This window comes from Amblyraja radiata, chromosome 6, assembly GCF_010909765.2.
Source record: "Amblyraja radiata isolate CabotCenter1 chromosome 6, sAmbRad1.1.pri, whole genome shotgun sequence".
Classification (NCBI taxonomy): domain Eukaryota; kingdom Metazoa; phylum Chordata; class Chondrichthyes; order Rajiformes; family Rajidae; genus Amblyraja; species Amblyraja radiata.
Genome location: NC_045961.1, coordinates 9,230,986 through 9,250,209, shown reverse-complemented (window position 1 = coordinate 9,250,209; position 19,224 = coordinate 9,230,986). Strand labels below are relative to the sequence as shown.

The window sequence follows — 19,224 nt, the reverse complement described above, 5'->3', positions numbered from 1 at the left end:
TAGAAGGGCTGAGATGGCCTGTTTCCATGCTGTAATTGTTATATGGTTATATGTAATGACCAAGGTGTGAATGGTCCTTGATGATGGTGGCTGCTTTCCCGATGAGTCGATGGTGGGGAGTGTGGTCTGTGTGATGGACTGGGCTACATCTACAATGGTGGGGAGTGTGGTCTGTGTGATGGACTGGGCTACATCTACAATGGTGGGGAGTGTGGTCTGTGTGATGGACTGGGCTACATCTACAATGGTGGGGAGTGTGGTCTGTGTGATGGACTGGGCTACATCTACAATGGTGGGGTGTGTGGTGTGTGTGATGGACTGGGCTACATCTACAGTGGTGGGGAGTGTGGTGTGTGTGATGGACTGGGCTACATCTACAATGGTGGGGAGTGTGGTCTGTGTGATGGACTGGGCTACATCCACAACTCTCTGTAATTTCTTGCAGTCATTGAAAACATAGAAACATAAAAATTAGGTGCAGGAGGAGGCCACTTGGCCCGTCGAGCCAGCACCACCATTCATTGTGATCATGGCTGATCATCCACAATCAATAACCCATGGCTGCCTTCTCCCCATATCCCTTGATTCCGCTAGCCCCCAGAACTCTATCTAAGAGTGACTTGGCCTCCACTGCCCTCTGTGGCAGAGAATTCCACAAATTCACAACTCACTGGGTGAAAATGTTTTTTCTCATCTCAGTTTTAGTGAATGTGCTTTATATTCAATTGTTAATTTCTGTTTAGTCATAGATGACCTATTCTGAAAATTAGCAATATTTGAATTCAGTCATTTACATCTGGAAATGGCAGTCAAGTAATTAAAATAATAAGCGAAAAGAAACAACTGAAGTTACAACCATTTGAACATACCGATCACAATTTACAGGATTTGGAATACGATATAGACCCGGACAATAATTTTTACTTTAATTCTAACGACAAAAATATCTGCTGCTACTACACAGAGGAACAGTATAATCAGAACATTAATGCAAAAGGCAAATTATCGATTATACATTTTAATAGCAGGAGCCTCTATGCGAATTTCAATAGTATTAAAGAGTATTTACACAAATTTTTACAACCATTCAGTGTTATCGCAATATCTGAAACATGGATTAATCAGGAAAAAGGAATTGATTTTGAGATGGACGGATATGATTTCAATTACATTAATAGAAAAAATAAGGGGGGAGGAGGGGTAGCACTATATGTGGATACAACTCTGAATTATAAGGTAGTAGATAATATGACAACTGTGGTTGACAATCTGCATGAATGTATAACTATAGAAATAATTAATGGTGGTAATAAAAATGTAATCATTAGTTGTATATATAGGGCACCAGGGTCAAGTATTGAAACTTCAGGGGCTGGATGGAGAGTATGTTTTCAATAACAAGTAGTAAATCAGTGTTTTTATGTGGAGATTTCAATATTGACCTCCTAAATCCTAATCAACACAACCTTACAGAAGATTTTATCAATACAATGTACAGTATGAGTCTATTTCCCAAAATCACTAGACCGAGTAGAATTACTTCCCATTGTGCTACACTCATTGACAATATATTCAACAATGATGTGGAAAATAAAATAGTAAGTGGATTATTAATTAATGATATAAGTGACCATCTGCCAGTTTTTATAGTTTATGATAATATCCACAATACAACAAACCAAACAAATTAATAGAATATAGACGAGTGAGATCGGAGGAAGCTATCAATGCACTAAAAAATGATCTATTGGTACAAAACTGGGATATAATATACCAAAAAAGAGACATTGATAGTGCTTATGAAACATTTATTGCTATGTTTAAGTCATTATATGATAAAAATTGTCCAATTAAAGAATATAATAGAAAATCAAAATATACTAAATGTCATATTACATTACAAATATTACAAAATGCTTGCAAAAAAAAAAATGCCCTATACAGAGATTTTATAAGAAAGAGAACTAAAGATACAGAAAATAAATATAAAAAGTATAAAAATAAATTAACTTACATCATAAGAAAAAGCAAGAAAGATTATTACAAGAAGAAATTAGATGATAACAAAGACAATATAAAAAGAATATGGAGCATACTTAATAGCATTATCAGAAATGGTCCGGGGAGAACAAATTACCCGAAGTATTTTATTGATAAGGATAAGGAAAATTATAATATGGAAGATATAGCTAATAGCTTTAATAATTTTTTTGTAAATATTGGACCAGACCTGGCTAAACACATCCCTGATCCAGGGACATCTGGAGAAACTCCTGAGAATTTAGTGGAGAGAAAACCCTGCTCTATGTTTCTTACGGCAGTAGAAGAAAAATAACTGTTGGATATTGTCAAAACATGTAAAAATAAAAAGTCTACCGATTTCAACGACATTGACATGTCGCTAGTTAAGATGGTCATTGAGGGGATCTCCAAACCTTTAACATTCATCTGTAATTTATCCTTCCAAACCGGTACTTTTCCAATTCAAATGAAAATAGCAAAAATAATACCAATATACAAAACTGGGAACAAGCATTATTTTACAAACTATAGACCTGTTTCCTTACTCCCACAATTTTCCAAAATACTAGAAAAAATGTTTAATAATAGATTAGATAAATTTGTAGAAAAGAATAAATTAATCACAGAAAGTCAATATGGATTCAGAACAAATAGATCAACATCGCTTGCAATATTAGAATTAACTGAAGACATCACAAACGCCATTGATAATAAATTATATGCAGCTGGGATATTCATTGACATAAAAAAAGCATTTGATACAATTAAGCATGAGATCTTATTAAAAAAATTGGAGAGGTATGGAATTAGAGGAATAGTACTGGACTGGATTAAAAGCTACTTAAGTAACAGGCAACAGTTTGTAAATCTGGGTAGTCATAATTCTACATGCTTGGACATTGTGTGTGGTGTACCACAGGGGTCAGTGCTGGGCCCAAAATTATTTATCATGTACATAAATGATATTTGTAATGTGTCCAATGTCTTGAGGCTGGTTTTGTTTGCAGATGATACAAATATTTTTTGTTCTGGGGAAAATTTAAACCAGCTAATGGATAAAATAATAAAAGAAATGGGTAAATTGAAAATATGGTTTGATAGGAATAAAATGTCATTAAATCTGAGTAAAACTAAAATAATGTTATTTGATAATTGTAGAATAAATACACTAGTAAGTATAAAGATAAATGGGGTGGAAGTTGAAAGAGTGCATGAAAATAAATTTCTTGGGGTTATAATTGACGATAAAATAAGCTGGAAATCACATATTAAACATGTAAAATTAAAATTGTCAAAAAGTATCTCTGTATTATACAAAGCCAAGCAAGCTCTGGATTACAAATCACTCCGTATTCTTTATTGTTCATTGATTTTACCCTACTTAAATTATTGTGCAGAAGTCTGGGGTAATAACTATAAAAATTCGATACACTCATTAACCATGATGCAAAAAAGAGCAATTCGTATTATCCATAATGCTAAGTATCTGGGTCATACGAATCCATTATTTTTAGAGTCAAAATTATTAAAATTAGAAGATTTGCTTACATTCAAAACAGCTCAGATAATGTTTAGGGCCAAAAATAAAAATTTACCTGGAAACATTCAAAAATTATTTAACGAGCGTGTGGGGGGTTATAATTTAAGAGGAATATTTAACTTTAAGAAACAAAAAGTCCGTACGACTAGAAAAACCTTTTGTATTTCGGTTTGTGGAGTAGGAGTGTGGAATAAATTGAACGGGGAATTAAAGCAATGCACAAACATGAATCATTTTAAAATGATATATAAAAAAATAATTCTCAAGGGGTACAGGGATGGAGGGGATGGTTGACAAGTGGGGGTTAATGTTTATCTATTGCTTTACTATTGTTTACTTATGTTTGGGTACTTCAGATATGAAGTTTGTATGTACATAATAGTTGTATGTATATATATGTCTGTAGGTATTACGGGAAATTGCCTAGGGTAGTATTATTATTATTAATTAATTGATTTTTAAACATGGTAGAAGTGTTGGAGAAAAGGGGTGAGATTTAATAAGTTAATCTTCTTCTCACTCCTTTTCGTCCAATTGTTTGATAATTTCGATTTTGTTACTATTAATGTCTTTAATGTCTTTACTTGTTCGGAATAAATAAATAAATAAATGGGCCCCCTTTAATCTTAGACTGTGGCCCCTGGTTCTGTACTCCCTCATCATTGGGAACATTTTCCTGCATCTAGCTTGTCCAGTCCTTTTATAATTTTATACTTTTCTATCAGATCCATTTTCATCCTTTTAAATTCCAGTGAATACAAGCCCAGTCTTTCCAATCTTTCCTCATATGACAGTCCCGCCATCCCGGGAATTAACCTGGTGAACCTACGCTGCACTGCCTCAATAGCAAGAATGTCCTTCCTCAAATACGGAGACCAAAACTGCACACAATACTCCAGGTGTGGTTTCACTATGGCCCTGCAGAAGGACCTCTTTGCCCCTATACTCAACTCCTCTTGTTATGAAGGCCAACATGCCATTCACTTTCTTCACAGCCTGCTGTAGCTACATTAATACTTTCATTGACTGATGAACAAGGACCCCCAGATCCCCTTTTCCCAACTAGACGCCATTTAGATAATAATCTGCCTTCCTGTTTTTTGCAACCAAAGTGGATAACCTCACATTTATCCACATTAAACTGCATCTGCCGTGCATCTGCCCACTCACCCAACCTGTCCAAGTCACCCTGCATTCTCAAAGCATCCTCCTCACAGCTCACACTTTCCTCAAATTAGGAGACCAAAACTGCACACAATACTCCAGGTGTGGTCTCACTAGGACCCTGTACAAACTGCAGAAGGACCTCTTTACTCCTACACGCAAATTCTCTTGTTATGAAGGCTTCATGCCATTAGCATCTTGGGCAGAGCTGCTGCCAAACCAAACTGTGAAGGATCCTGCATCAGACTGCTGAACACAGACGCGTGAATTACAACAAGGACGTCTGAGCTTCACCTGACAGCAAAGCTCCAAACATGGGGAGAAAGTATCGCGGAGGCGTTTAGCGAGCAAGACCAAAGGGTGGACTTTTCTTTTTAAGGGGCAAAGAGAGCCAAAGATCGTTTACAGGTTTGTTGCGAGCAAGAATACATCAGGTAAAATTATAACTTACAGTCCTTCAGAATCGAGAGTGGTTCATTGCCATATGTACCTGCTACAGTACAATTCCAAGGTACACAAAAATGCTGGAGAAACTCAGCGGGTGCAGCAGCATCTTAATAATAATAATGATGGATGGGATTTTTATATAGCGCCTTTCTAATACTCAAGGCGCTTTACATCGCATTATTCATTCACTCCTCAGTCACACTCGGTGGTGGTAAGCTACTTCTGTAACCACAGCTGCCCTGGGGCAGACTGACGGAAGCGTGGCTGCCAATCTGCGCCTACGGCCCCTCCGACCACCACCAATCACTCACACACATTCACACACATTCACACACAGGCAAAGGTGGGTGAAGTGTCTTGCCCAAGGACACAACGACAGTATGCACTCCAAGCGGGATTCGAACCGGCTACCTTCCGGTTGCCAGCCGAACACTTAGCCCATTGTGCCATCTGTCGTCCCATCTTAGATGCTGCTGCACCCGCTGAGTTTCTCCAGCATTTTTGTGTACCTTCGATTTTCCAGCATCTGCAGTTCCTTCTTGAACACAGTACAATTCCATTCTTGCTTGCTGCTGTTGAACAGGCCCACTAACGCACTAACACACAGATAAACGTACAATAATAAATAATGCAATAAATTTAAAACAATGATACTCGGTAACTGGAATAGTACAGAATCGAGCAAAGTCCTTAAGTGGAACAAGAGACACAGTCTACAGTAGATCACAGTTGCTGAGGTCAGTGTTGTGCAGTGGTTGGTGGGAGGAAGCTGTTCTTGAACCTGGAGCTCACGGTTTTCAGGCTCCTGTACCTTCTTCCCGGTGGTAGCAGTGAGATGAGAGCGTGGCCAGGGTGGTGTGGGTCTCTGACGATGCTGGCTGCCTTTTTGAGGCAGTGACTCCTGTAGATCCCTTCGATGGTGGGGAGGTCAGTACCTGTGATGAGTCGGGCAGTGTCCACCACTTTCTGTAGTCTGGCCGTTTGGTTTAGCCAACCAGACCATGATGCAAGCAGTTCAGGTAACTAAACATTCCAAGGTATCCAAGATTCAGGATTTTGAGAAGTGGTTCATCTGCGTGCAGCAGGGAAGGTGCGGGTCAGTGCGGTGGTGAGAATGAACTGAGCAAGGCACTTCTTCACGCGGAATTGGAATCAATGAGGGTAAAGACCGGACACAGGGTCTTGTTCCTGAGGATCAGGAGTCAAGATCACAGCCTCGGCATACCTGGAAGTCCAGGATCAGGAGAAATTCCCTTGCCCGGAATGGTGAATCCTTGGATTTCGCTCCCACACCAGGCAGTGGAATGTCCGGATTATTCCAGCCGGAGAAGATGCAATTCTTAAACCAAGGGCATCGAGAAGGTAAATGGTAGATGATCAATAGACAATAGACGCAGGAGTAGGCCATTCGGCCCTTCGAGCCGAATGGCCTACTGTGATCATTCACATTCATTCACATTCACATTCATTCACATATTATTCACATTCACTGTGATCATTCACATTCACTGTGATCATGGCTGATCATTCCCAATCAGTACCCCGTTCCTGCCTTCTCCCCATATCCCCTGACTCCGCTAAATACCATTGTGTTGGATGGTGGAACAGGCTCAAAGGGCCGAATGGCCTCGCTCTCCTCCTGTTTCTGTGTTTTAATGCCAAACGAACAAATAGCGAAGGACAAGAAGATTTAGTCATCGGTCGCCGAGCAGTAACTGGGCACCGTACAAATTAGAGTTGATACTGCCAGCTATAAAGTCATCACAGGAGACGTCTCCCAAATCAAATTTGCTGTCATGAGTTGGAAGATGAATGGCTGAAATGTATTCAAGATGCTTTCCCGGATCAATACTGTGAAGAATCAATTGGAGAGAGGCTATTTTAGACGTGGTTTTGTGCTGTAGAGGGAAGCTGATTGATAGCCCGGTTGTCAAGGGACATCTGCGAGTGGTTGACCATAATAGGAGTGAACAGAACGCTGGTTTGAAATGATATACTTCAACAAAACTGCGGTCGTAAATCTACACAACGAAAGCTCGAGAGGGAACTTGGCTGTGGTTCATGGGAGAACCTACGCTGACAAGTCAAGGATTCGCAATTGGAGATGCGATACATCAGTCGAAAAAAATACGTTCCCTACCAGCATAAAAGCATTCGAAGGAAAAATGATTCATCCACGACTGACCAGGGAAATGAATAATAGCTTTAAATCAAAGGAACATAGAACGTTCCCAGAAATAGGAATAGAACTAGATGGTGTTGCCAGGTCTTGAGGGCAGAGAGAGGGAGTGCTCGAGCCAGAGCTATAGGGAGAGGTTAAGCAGGCTAGGACTTCATTCCTTGGAGCCTAGGATGGTGAGGGTGAACTTCTTTGAGGTCATGAAAAATCATGAGGGGAATAGATAGGGTGACCGCACAGATTCTTTACACCTGGGGAATGAGTCTCGAGAGGACAGAGGTTTAATGAGAGAGGGGAGTATAGAAGGATGAGAGGATATCTCATTGAAACATATAAGATTGTTAAGGGCTTGGACACGCAAGAGGTAGGAAACATGTTCCCGATGTTGGGGGAGTCCAGTACCAGGGGCCACACAGTTTAAGAACAAGGGGTAAGCCATTTAGAACGGAGACAAAGAAACACTTTTTCTCACAGAGAGTTGTGAATGTGTGGAATTCTCTGCCTCAGAGGGCGGTGGAGGCCGGTTCTCTGGATGCTTTCAAGAGAGAGCTAGATAGGGCTCTTAAAGATAGTGGAGTCAGGGGATATGGGGAGAAGGCAGGAACGGGGCACTGATTGGGGATAATCAGCCATGATCACATTGAATGGCGGTGCAGACTCGAAGGGCCGAATGGCCTACTCCTGCACCTATTGTCTATTGTCTATTGAGCGCACAGATTCTTTACACCTGGGGAATCAGGGAGGAGAGGACAGAGGTTTAATGAGAGAGGGGAAAGATTTAATAGGAATCTGAGGAACCTTTTTCACACAGAGCTGCCAGAGGAGGTAGTTGAGGCAGGTACTATAATACAATCAATAAAAGACAAAAATAACACAAAAATGCTGGAGTAACTCAGCGGGTCAGGCAGCATCTGTGGAGAACATGGATAGGTGACGTTTCACAGAGTGCTGGAGTAACTCAGCGGGTCAGGCAGCATCTGTGGAGAACATGGATAGGTGACGTTTCACAGAGTGCTGGAGTAACTCAGCGGGCCAGGCAGCATCTGTGGAGAACATGGATCGTTGACGTTTCACTGAGTGCTGGAGTAACTCAGCGGGCCAGGCAGCATCTGTGGAGAACATGGATAGGTGACGTTTCACAGTGTGCTGGAGTAACTCAGCAGGTCAGGCAGCATCTGTGGAGAACATGGATAGGTGACGTTTCACAGAGTGCTGGAGTAACTCAGCGGGTCAGGCAGCATCTGTGGAGAACATGGATAGGTGACGTTTCACAGAGTGCTGGAGTAACTCAGCGGGTCAGGCAGCATCTGTGGAGAACATGGATAGGTGATGTTTCACAGAGTGCTGGAGTAACTCAGCGGGTCAGGCAGCATCTGTGGAAAACATGGATAGGTGACGTTTCAGGTCAGGATCCTTCTTCAGACTGATTGCAGTAGAGGGAGAAACAAAGAAAATAGGTGCAGGAGTAGGCCGTTCGGCCCTTCTAGCCGGCACCGCCATTCAATATGATCATGGCTGATCATCCAGAATCAGTACCCCGTTCCTGCTTTCTCCCCATATCCCTTGATTCCGTTAGCCCTAAGAGCTAAATCTAACTCTCTCTTGAAAACATCCAGTGAATCGGCCTCCACTGCCTTCTGTGGCAGAGAATTCCACAGATTCACAACTCTCTGGGTGAAAACGTTTTTCCTCATCTCAGTCCTAAACGGCCGACCCCTTATTCTTAAACTGTGACCCCTGAGTCTGGACTCCCCCAACACCGGGAACATAGTTAGTTAAAATTGCAGAGTTCAATATTCATGCCATGGATTGTGAGCTACCCAAGCAGAACGTGAGGAGCTGGTCCTGCAGTTTGTGTATGACCTCACTCTGGCAATAAACTAATCTGAACAAAGAGTCGTACCTTGTTCTGGTCGCCGCTGGATTTTCACCATGTTGATAATTTTCGGCGACCTGCAACGACCTACGACGGGTGCCGGCAAGTTGCCGAAAAAGTCGCGTAAGTGGGACAGGCCCATTACTCCAAATTTTTGTGTCTATCTTTGAAATAATGAAAAGGCAGGTGTAATCCGAGAGGGGGTGCAATGTAAGAGCTTTTACAGTTAAAAAGGGAAAGGCGATGAAGGAAATGTGTGCCCCATGTAAACAGAGACAGGAGAATTACACTTGAGAATAAGGAAATGGCAGAAGAATTAAACAAACCCTTATCTTTTCAGAAGAAAACCATAAAACCTGCCAGATAGAGTCAATAGTTACAATTCCAGGAGGAATGAAGTCATCAAATTGCATAAAATCGTGTGTAAAATCATGAGAGGAATAGATCGGGTAGACGCACATAGTCTCTTGCCCAGAGTAGGGGAATCGAGGACCAGAGGACATAGGTTTAAGATGAAGGGGAAAAGATTTAATAGGAATCTGAGGGGTAACATTTTCACAAAGTGGGTGTATGGAACAAGCTGCCAGAGGAGGTCGTTGAGGCTGGGACTATTCCAACGTTTAAGAAACAGTTCAAGAGGTAGAAAACATGGGGAAATAGATTCAGGAGTAGGCCATTCGGCCCTTCGAGCCAGCACCACCATTCAATATGATTATGGCTGATCCATCTAAAATCAGTACCCTGTTCCTGCTTTCTCCCCATATCCCCTGATTCTTTTAGCCCCTAAGAGCTAAATCTAACTCTCTCTTGAAAACACCCAGTGAATTGGCCTCCACTGCCTTCTGTGGCAGAGAATTCCACAGTTTCACAACTCTCTGGGTGAATTTTTTTTTCCTCATCTCAGTCCTAAATGGCCGACCCTCTATTCTTAAACCATGACCCCTGGTTCTGGACTCCCCCAACATCGGGAACATTTTTCCTTAATAGGTACATGGATAGGACAGGTTTGGAGGGATATTGACCAAGCGCAGGCAGGTGGAACCAGTGTAGCTGGGACATGTTGGCCGGTGTGGGCACGTTGGGCCGAAGGCTCTGTTTCCACGCTGAATCACTCGATGACTCTTAAAAAAGTATGGAGGTTGAAGAGCATGTGAGCCAAAGAGCTCCAAGACTCGATTATCGATGTACTTCCCAGAGTTTGACGTGTTGAGACCACACCTGGAGTATTGTGTGCAGTTTTGGTCCCCTAATTTGAGGAAGGACATTTGTTGCTATTGAGGGAGTGCAGCGTAGGTTTACAAGGTTAATTCCCGGGATGGCGGGACTGTCATATGCTGAGAGAATGGAGCGGCTGGGCTTGTACACTCTTGAGTTTAGAAGGATGAGAGGATATCTTATTGAAACATATAAGATTATTAAGGGTTTGGACACGCTACAGGCAGGGAACATGTTCCCGATGTTGGGGGAGTCCAGAAGCAGGGGCCACAGTTTAAGAATAAGGGGTAAGCTATTTAGAACGGAGATGAGGAAACACTTTTTCACACAGAGTTGTGAATCTGTTGAATTATCTAATGGGCAGTGGAGGCCGGTTCTCTGGATACTTTCAAGAGAGAGCTAGATAGGGCTCTTAAAGATAGCAGAGTCAGGGGATATGGGGAGAAGGCAGGGACGGGGTACTGATTGGGGATGATCAGCCATGATCACATTGAATGGCGATGCTGGCTCGAAGGGCCGAATGGCCTACTCCTGCACCTATTGTCTATTGTCTATTATATTGGTTTATTCTTGTCACATGTACCGAGATACAGCGATCAACTATTTTTGTGAGATCTCCAGTCAAATCATCGTGTACATGAGTAGATCAGGCAGTGAAATATTGTAGGAAGGAACTGCAGATGCTGGTTTAAGTCGAAGATAAACACAAAATGCTGGAGTAACTCAGCCAGAAGGGGCTCGACCCAAAACGTCACCCATTCCTTCTCTCCAGAGATGCCGCCTGTCCCGCTGAGTTACTCCAGTGCACTGTGCCTAACAGAGTGCAGAATATAGTTGAGGTTTATTCTTGTAATTGTATTGAAGTACAATGAAGTTTGTTTTGCATGTCATCGGATTAAATATTTTCATAAATATAATCAAACCAAACTCAAGTACAATCGAGCAAAGGTCACTGACAGAGTGCTGAGTAGTTCTCATAGAAACATAGAAACATAGAAATTAGGTGCAGGAGTAGGCCATTCGGCCCTTCGAGCCTGCACCGCCATTCAATGTGATCATGGCTGATCATCCAACTCAGTATCCCGTACCTGCCTTCTCTCCATACCCTCTGATCCCCTTAGCCACAAGGGCCACATCTAACTCCCTCTTAAATATAGCCAATGAACTGGCCTCGACTACCCTCTGTAGCAGAGAGTTCCAGAGATTCACCACTCTCTGTGTGATAAAAGTTCTTCTCATCTCGGTTTTAAAGGATTTCCCCCTTATCCTTAAGCTGTGACCCCTTGTCCTGGACTTCCCCAACATCGGGAACAATCTTTGTGTAAGAATTTTATAAGTTTCTATAAGATCCCCTCTCAATCTCCTAAATTCTAGAGAGTATAAACCAAGTCTATCCAGTCTTTCTTCATAAGACAGTCCTGACATCCCAGGAATCAGTCTGGGATGTCAGAAACATAGACAATAGATGATCATTCATTGTGATCATGGCTGATCGTCCCCTATCAATAACCCGTGCCTGCCTTCTCCCCATATCCCTTGACTCCACTAGCCCCTAGAGCTCTATCTAACTCTCTCTTAAATCCATCCAGTGACTTGGCCTCCACTGCCCTCTGTGGCAGGGAATTCCACAAATTCACAACTCTCTGGGTGAAAAAGTTTTTTCTCACCTCAGTCTGAATTGGCCTCCCCTTTATTCTAAGACTGTGGCCCCTGGTTCTGGACTCGCCCAACATTGGGAACATGTTTCCTGCATCCAGCTTGTCCGGTCCTTTTTTAATTGTATATGTTTCTATAAGATCCCCCCTCATTCTTCTAAACTCCAGTCTTAAATATAGCCAATGAACTGGCCTCGACTACCTTCCGTGGCAGAGAGTTCCAGAGATTCACCACTCTCTGTGTGAAAAAAGTTCTTCTCATCTCGATTCAATAAGGTAACGTTTCACAGAGTGCTGGAGTAACTCAGCGGGTCAGGCAGCATCTGTGGAGAACATGGATAGGTGACGTTTCACAGAGTGCTGGAGTAACTCAGCGGGTCAGGCAGCATCTGTGGAGAACATGGATAGGTGACGTTTCACAGAGTGCTGGAGTAACTCAGCGGGTCAGGCAGCATCTGTGGAGAACATGGATAGGTGACGTTTCACACAGTGCTGGAGTAACTCAGCGGGTCAGGCAGCATCTGTGGAGAACATGGATAGGTGACGTTTCACAGAGTGCTGGAGTAACTCAGCGGGTCAGGCAGCATCTGTGGAGAACACGGATAGGTGACGTTTCACAGAGTGCTGGAGTAACTCAGCGGGTCAGGCAGCATCTGTGGAAAACATTGATAGGTGACGTTTCACAGAGTGCTGGAGTAACTCAGCGGGTCAGGCAGCATCTGTGGAGAACATGGATAGGTGACGTTTCACAGAGTGCTGGAGTAACTCAGCGGGTCAGGCAGCATCTGTGGAGAACATGGATAGGTGACGTTTCACACAGTGCTGGAGTAACTCAGCGGGTCAGGCAGCATCTGTGGAGAACATGGATAGGTGACGTTTCACAGAGTGCTGGAGTAACTCAGCGGGTCAGGCAGCATCTGTGGAGAACACGGATAGGTGACGTTTCACAGAGTGCTGGAGTAACTCAGCGGGTCAGGCAGCATCTGTGGAGAACACGGATAGGTGACGTTTCACAGAGTGCTGGAGTAACTCAGCGGGTCAGGCAGCATCTGTGGAAAACATTGATAGGTGACGTTTCACAGAGTGCTGGAGTAACTCAGCGGGTCAGGCAGCATCTGTGGAGAACATGGATAGGTGACGTTTCACAGAGTGCTGGAGTAACTCAGCGGGTCAGGCAGCATCTGTGGAGAACATGGATAGGTGACGTTTCACAGAGTACTGGAGTAACTCAGCGGGTCAGGCAGCATCTGTGGAGAACACGGATAGGTGACGTTTCACAGAGTGCTGGAGTAACTCAGCGGGTCAGGCAGCATCTGTGGAGAACATGGATAGGTGACGTTTTGGGTTGGGATACATTTTCAGAGTGAAGAAGGGTCCTGAGCTGAAATGTCACCTATTCATGATCTCCATAGATGCTGCCTGACCTGCTGAGTTACTCCAGCACTTTGTGTCTTTTTTGTTTTGGTAAACCAGCATCTGCAGTTCCTTGTTTCTACAAGAGAGATCTCAGGTTGGCTTTAGGTTGCGGGGAGAGTTGGGGAGGGGACGGAGATAATATCTGTCCGGGTGAGGCTGGGGTTGCTATGGAGATGAGCAGTTGATGAAGGCATTAGCTGGCCAGACCGGCTCTGGGGTATTTGACAGTCCCAGTGATAGTTCAAGGGTCAGCGGCAACAATATCAGTGACACACATTCTATGTAGAGCACGAAAGGCTCAGCTAAATATAGAAATATGTACATGCAACGAGGCACACCACCCTGACATAAGAACAATGCTCTCAGGAGAGTGGGCGGCAGAAATACACCGCCCAACACGAGCCTCACTGATAGTGACATAATATTGACGTACAAACCGTGGTACTGCGAGGTTTACGCCATCCACGTAAATCATCCTCACTGCTTTGGAGAACTTTTGCTTGGTCACATTAGGAGTATTGCCTGCAGTTTAGTTTAGAGATACAACGTGGAAACAGGCCCTTCAGCCAACCGAGTCCGCGCCGACCAGCGATCCCCGCACGCTAACGCTGTCCTACACGCGCTAGGGACATTTTTACATTTACACCAAGCCAATTGGCCTGCAAACCCGCACGTCTTTCGGAATGTGAGATGAAACCCGAGCACCCAGAGAAAACCCACGCAGGTCACAGGGGCAGTCACGGTGGCGCAGCGGTAGAGTTGCTGCCTTACAGCGAATGCAGCGCTGGAGACCCGGGTTCCATCCCGACTACAGGCGCTGTCTGTACGGAGTTCGCACGTTCCCCCCGTGACCCGCGTGGGTTTTTCTCCAAGATCTCCGGTTTCCTCCCACACTCCAAAGACGTGCAGGTTTGTAGGTTCATTGGCTCGGTAAATGTAAATATTGTCCTCCAGTGGGTGTTGGAGAGTGTTAGTGTGCGGGGCTCGCTGGTCGGCGCGGACCCGGTGGGTCGAAGGGCCTGTTTCCGCGCTGTAACTCTAAAAACGAAAAGAAGGTACAGACTCGGGTCTCTGGTGCCGTGAGGCAGCAACTCTACCGCTGAGCCACCATGCCACCTTGTTCTATCGCTCTGTTTGCCATTCTGTTCTGTATTGCTTGCAGTTCTGGTCAGCCCATCACAGGAAGCATTTGGAGGCTTTGGAGAGGGTGCAGGAGAGATTCACTGGAATGCTGCATGGATTAGAGGGTTACAAGGAGAAATTGGAGAATCCCTGATGCTTTTCTTTGGAGCATTGTCAGGATGGAACCCGGTGTGCAAAGTACTCTTGATACAGAGTCAATAGACAATAGGTGCAGGAGTAGGCCATTCGGCCCTTCCAGCCAGCACCGCCATTCACTGTGATCATGGGGCTGATCATCCCCAATCAGTACCCCGTTCCTGCCTTCTCCCCATATCCCCTGACTCCACTATTTTTAAGAGCCCTATCCAGCTCTCTCTTGAAAGCATCCAGAGAACCGGACTCCTGAGGCAGAGAATTCCACAGACTCACAACACTCTGTGTGGAAAATGTGTTTCCTCGTCTCCATTCTAAATGGCTTGCCCCTTATTCTTAAACTGTGGCCCCTGGTTCTGGACTCCCCCCAACATGGGGAACATGTGCTTAAATAGGAACTGCAGATTCTGGAGAATCGAAGGTAGACAAAAGTGCTGGAGAAACTCAGCGGGTGCAGCAGCATCTATGGAGCGAAGGAAATCAGCAACGTTTCGGGCCGAAACGTTGCCGATTTCCTTCGCTCCATAGATGCTGCTGCACCCGCTGAGTTTCTCCAGCACGTTTGTCTACCTATGGGGAACATGTAGGTAAGATCAATTGGAGACTTGCTAAATTTCTGTGGTCATCGGTAGAGGCATTGATTTCTTTATCCTGGCCAAAGGAGGACCTGGCATGGGATACTTTGTCACTTTGTCCGTGTCCTTTTTGTGGCCACACTTTGCATACCTTGCGAATGTACAACAAAGACACAACTCGAGGCTGACTTCCCTTGGGATTGGAATAAGCGCTGAAAGTTAAAGTTGATAATGCAGGAAACGCGCAGCGGGTCAGGCAGCATCTGCGGAGGAAGAGCAAGGCAGTGAAAGGTCACTGAGGCAAAAAGTTGACTACCTTCCTCCCCTCGAATTCCTGCTGCCTGACCTGCGGAGAATTACCGGCATTTCCTGTTTTGGTTCACGTTTCTGTCGACTTGCATCAGAGCGGAGGAATTTGAGGTGTGCCCTAATCGAGACGTGTACAATGAATGCAACCGAAAATATAGGCAGGCCTCGACCCGAAATATCACCCATTCCTTCTCTCCAGAGATGCTGCCTGACCCGCTGAGTCACTCCAGCCTTTTGTGTCTATCTTTGGTTTAAACCAGCATCTGCAGTTCCTTTACACACATCAACACTCGGACTGGATGTCAGAGAGTATGTAATATGGAAACAGGCCCTTCAGCCCACCGTCTCCATATTAACATAGGACACAGTACATCACAAGATCAGGTCACTTTGTCTATACTAGGATAGGACACAGTACATCACAGGAACAGGCCCTTCAGCCCACTGTGTCTATACTAGGATAGGACACAGTACATCATATGAACAGGCCCTTCAGCACACTGGGTCTATACTAGCATAGGGGACAATACATCACAGGAACAGGCCCTTCAGCCCACTGTGTCTATACTAGGATAGGACACAGTACATCACAGGAACAGGCCCTTCAGCCCACTGTGTCTATACTAGGATAGGACACATTACATCACAGGAACAGGCCCTTCAGTCCATTGTGTCTATACTAGGACACAGTACATCACAGGAACAGGCCCTTCAGCCCACTGGGTCTATACTAGGATAGGACCCAGTACATCACAGGAACAGGCCCTTCAGCCCACTGTGTCTATACTAGGATAGGACCCCGTACATCGCAGGTACAGGCCCTTCAGCCCACAATATCTGTATGAACACGATGCCGTTAGACTAAACTCTGCCCACACGTGATCCATATTCCTCTATTCTCTGCACTATTTCTAAGAGCTTCTTGGCCATAGAACGGCCCAAGGTATGCATAGAGTCGCTACGTAAAGGGCAACGACAAAGGGCATCTTCCGGCACTTCACAACGGCACATATCCCAGGGATGCATTCCCGGTCTTCCAATCTACCTCATGTTGGCCAGAGACCCGGGTTCGATCCTGACTACGGGTGCTGGCTGTACGGAGTTTGCACGTTCTCCCCGTGACCTGCATGGGTTTTCTCAGAGAACTTCGGTTTCCTCCCACACTCAAGTCGAACAGTTTTGTAGGTTAATTGGCTTGGTAAAAATTGTATGAATGTAAAGAGTCCCTAGTGGAGGATTGTGTTAATGTGCGGGGATCGCTTGCCGGTGCGGACTCGGTGGGCCGAAGGGCCTGTTTCCGTCCTGTATCTTGAAACTAAACTAAACTAAATTAAACTCTTAAACGCCAACCACAATCGCATCTGCCTCCACCACCACCACCCCTGGCAGCGCATTCCAGGCATCCACTGCCCTCTGGAGGGGAGAGGAGTTATGGAGGGAGGGAGGGAGTGACTGAGGGGAGGGGAAAGGAGAGGGAGGGTGAAGAGGAGGGGGAGGGAGTGCTGGGGGATGAGGGGGAATGAGCTGCACCTGCGCAGTTGTGGGCTATGGGTGAGTGGTGGAATATTGCGTTGGGGGATCGGGTGAGTGGTGGAATATTGTGTTGGGGGATCGGGTGAGTGGTGGAATATTGCGTTGGGGGATCGGGTGAGTGGTGGAATATTGTGTTGGGGGATCAGGTGAGTGGTGGAATATTGTGTTGGGGGACTAGGTAGCGTTGGGGGACCAGGCCTCCCATGTGAGAGGGACCCAATGGATCCCACTTGATCTAGCCTCCTTTAAACTTTGCCCCTCTCACCTTGACATTTCCACCAAGTAAAAGGTTCTGACTGTCTACCCTATCTAAGGTCCTTCCACCCTCAAACTCCAACGTTACAGAGAAAACAACCCAAGTCTGTCCAACCTCTTCCTGTAGCTGAAACCCTCTAATCCCGGCATCGTTCAGGTAAACCTCCTCTGCACCGTCACCTAAGCCCCCACATCCCCCCTGCAATGGGGGTGACCAGAACTGCCCGCAATACTCCAGATGCAGCCTGAATTCAATACGTTTTCAGTTATCCATGCCTCTCATCTATCACGATATCCTCCCAGATATACACTGTATCCCAAGCCTCCTCCATCTATTCCTCACCCTCTGTCTGACAATGTCTCTCTGTCCTAATTCACTCTGCTGACCCAGGTTCCATCCTGAGCACGGAGTTTGTACGTTCTCCCTGCGTGGGCTTTCTCCGGGAGCTCCGGTTTCCTCCCACACTCCAAAGGCGTACAGGCTTATGGAGTAATTGGCTTTGGTAAAATTGTAAATTGTCCCTAGTGTGCGCTGGGTGGTGTTAGCGTGCGGGGTGATCCCTGGTCGGCGCGGACTCGGTGGGCCAATGTATCTCGGAAGTCTAATCGAGGACCAAGACAGCTGTAAGAACGAATGAAACAAACCAATACAGTGAAAATTATATTTCTTCAAAACAATATGTTGTAATATTTTAGATTAAATGCTGTGATTTAACAAACATCATGATCAGTATAGTGTTTTTCACCAACACTTTGACTCAAGATTGTTAAGGGCTTGGACACACTAGAGGCAGAGAATTCCGCAGACGCCCTCTGAGGCAGAGAATTCCACAGACTCACAAGAGAGTCAAGTCAAGAGAGTTTTATTGTCATGTGCCACAGATAGGACAATGAAATCTTGCTTGCGGCAGCACAACAGAATATGTAAACATAATACAGAACAGGAGATAAAGTTGAGTGTGTCTATATACCATAGACCTTATATATATATACAATAAATAATCAGATAAAGTGCTGTTATAGTTCAGAGCTTGTTTGAAAACTTTTTCACACAGAGAGTGTTTAATAGCCATCAGGATGTTAAACACTCTCTGTGTGAAACAGTTTTTCCTCGTCTCCGTTCTTATACACCACAGCGGTTTTGATTTGGATCGTGGGTTAGCTAAGGACCTGTTTCCGTGCAGGGCAGTTCTATAACAGCAAAGGGCCTGTCCCACTTACGCGACTTTTTCGGCGACTGCCAGCACCCGCCATAGGTCGCTGAAAATGTTCAACATGTTGAAAATCCAGCGGAGACCAGAAAGACGCCACGACTCTTTGGGCGACTGAGGAGACGACTCACGACCGTACAGGTGACATGTCGCGGGGTGAAGCCTGTGTGGTCGTGAGTAGTCGCCCAAAGGGTCGTACCTTGTTCTGGTCGCCACTGAATATTCAACATGTTGAACATTTTCGGAGATTTGTCGCGACTATGGCGGGTGCCGGCAGTCGCCGAAAAAGTTGCGTAAGTGGGACAGGCCCTTAACAAGAGGATGGTTCATAACAAGAGGAATCAAATATAGGAGTAAAGAGGTCCTTCTGCAGTTGTACAGGGCCCTAGTGAGACCACACCTGGAGTATTGCGTGCAGTTTTGGTCCCCTAATTTGAGGAAGGACATTCTTGCTATTGAGGGAGCACAGCGTAGGTTTACAAGGTTAATTCCCGGGATGGCGGGACTGTCATATGCTGAGAGAATGGAGCGGCTGGGCTTGTACACTCTGGA

At 45.0% G+C, this 19,224-nt stretch overlaps 1 protein-coding gene across 1 annotated transcript in view; it reads left to right on the top strand.

Moving 5' to 3' along the window:
- LOC116974061 (sodium-dependent proline transporter-like) overlaps positions 1-19,224 on the top strand; it is a 69,067-nt gene that overhangs the window by 17,693 nt on the left and 32,150 nt on the right. The gene's annotated exons all lie outside the window — the stretch shown is intronic.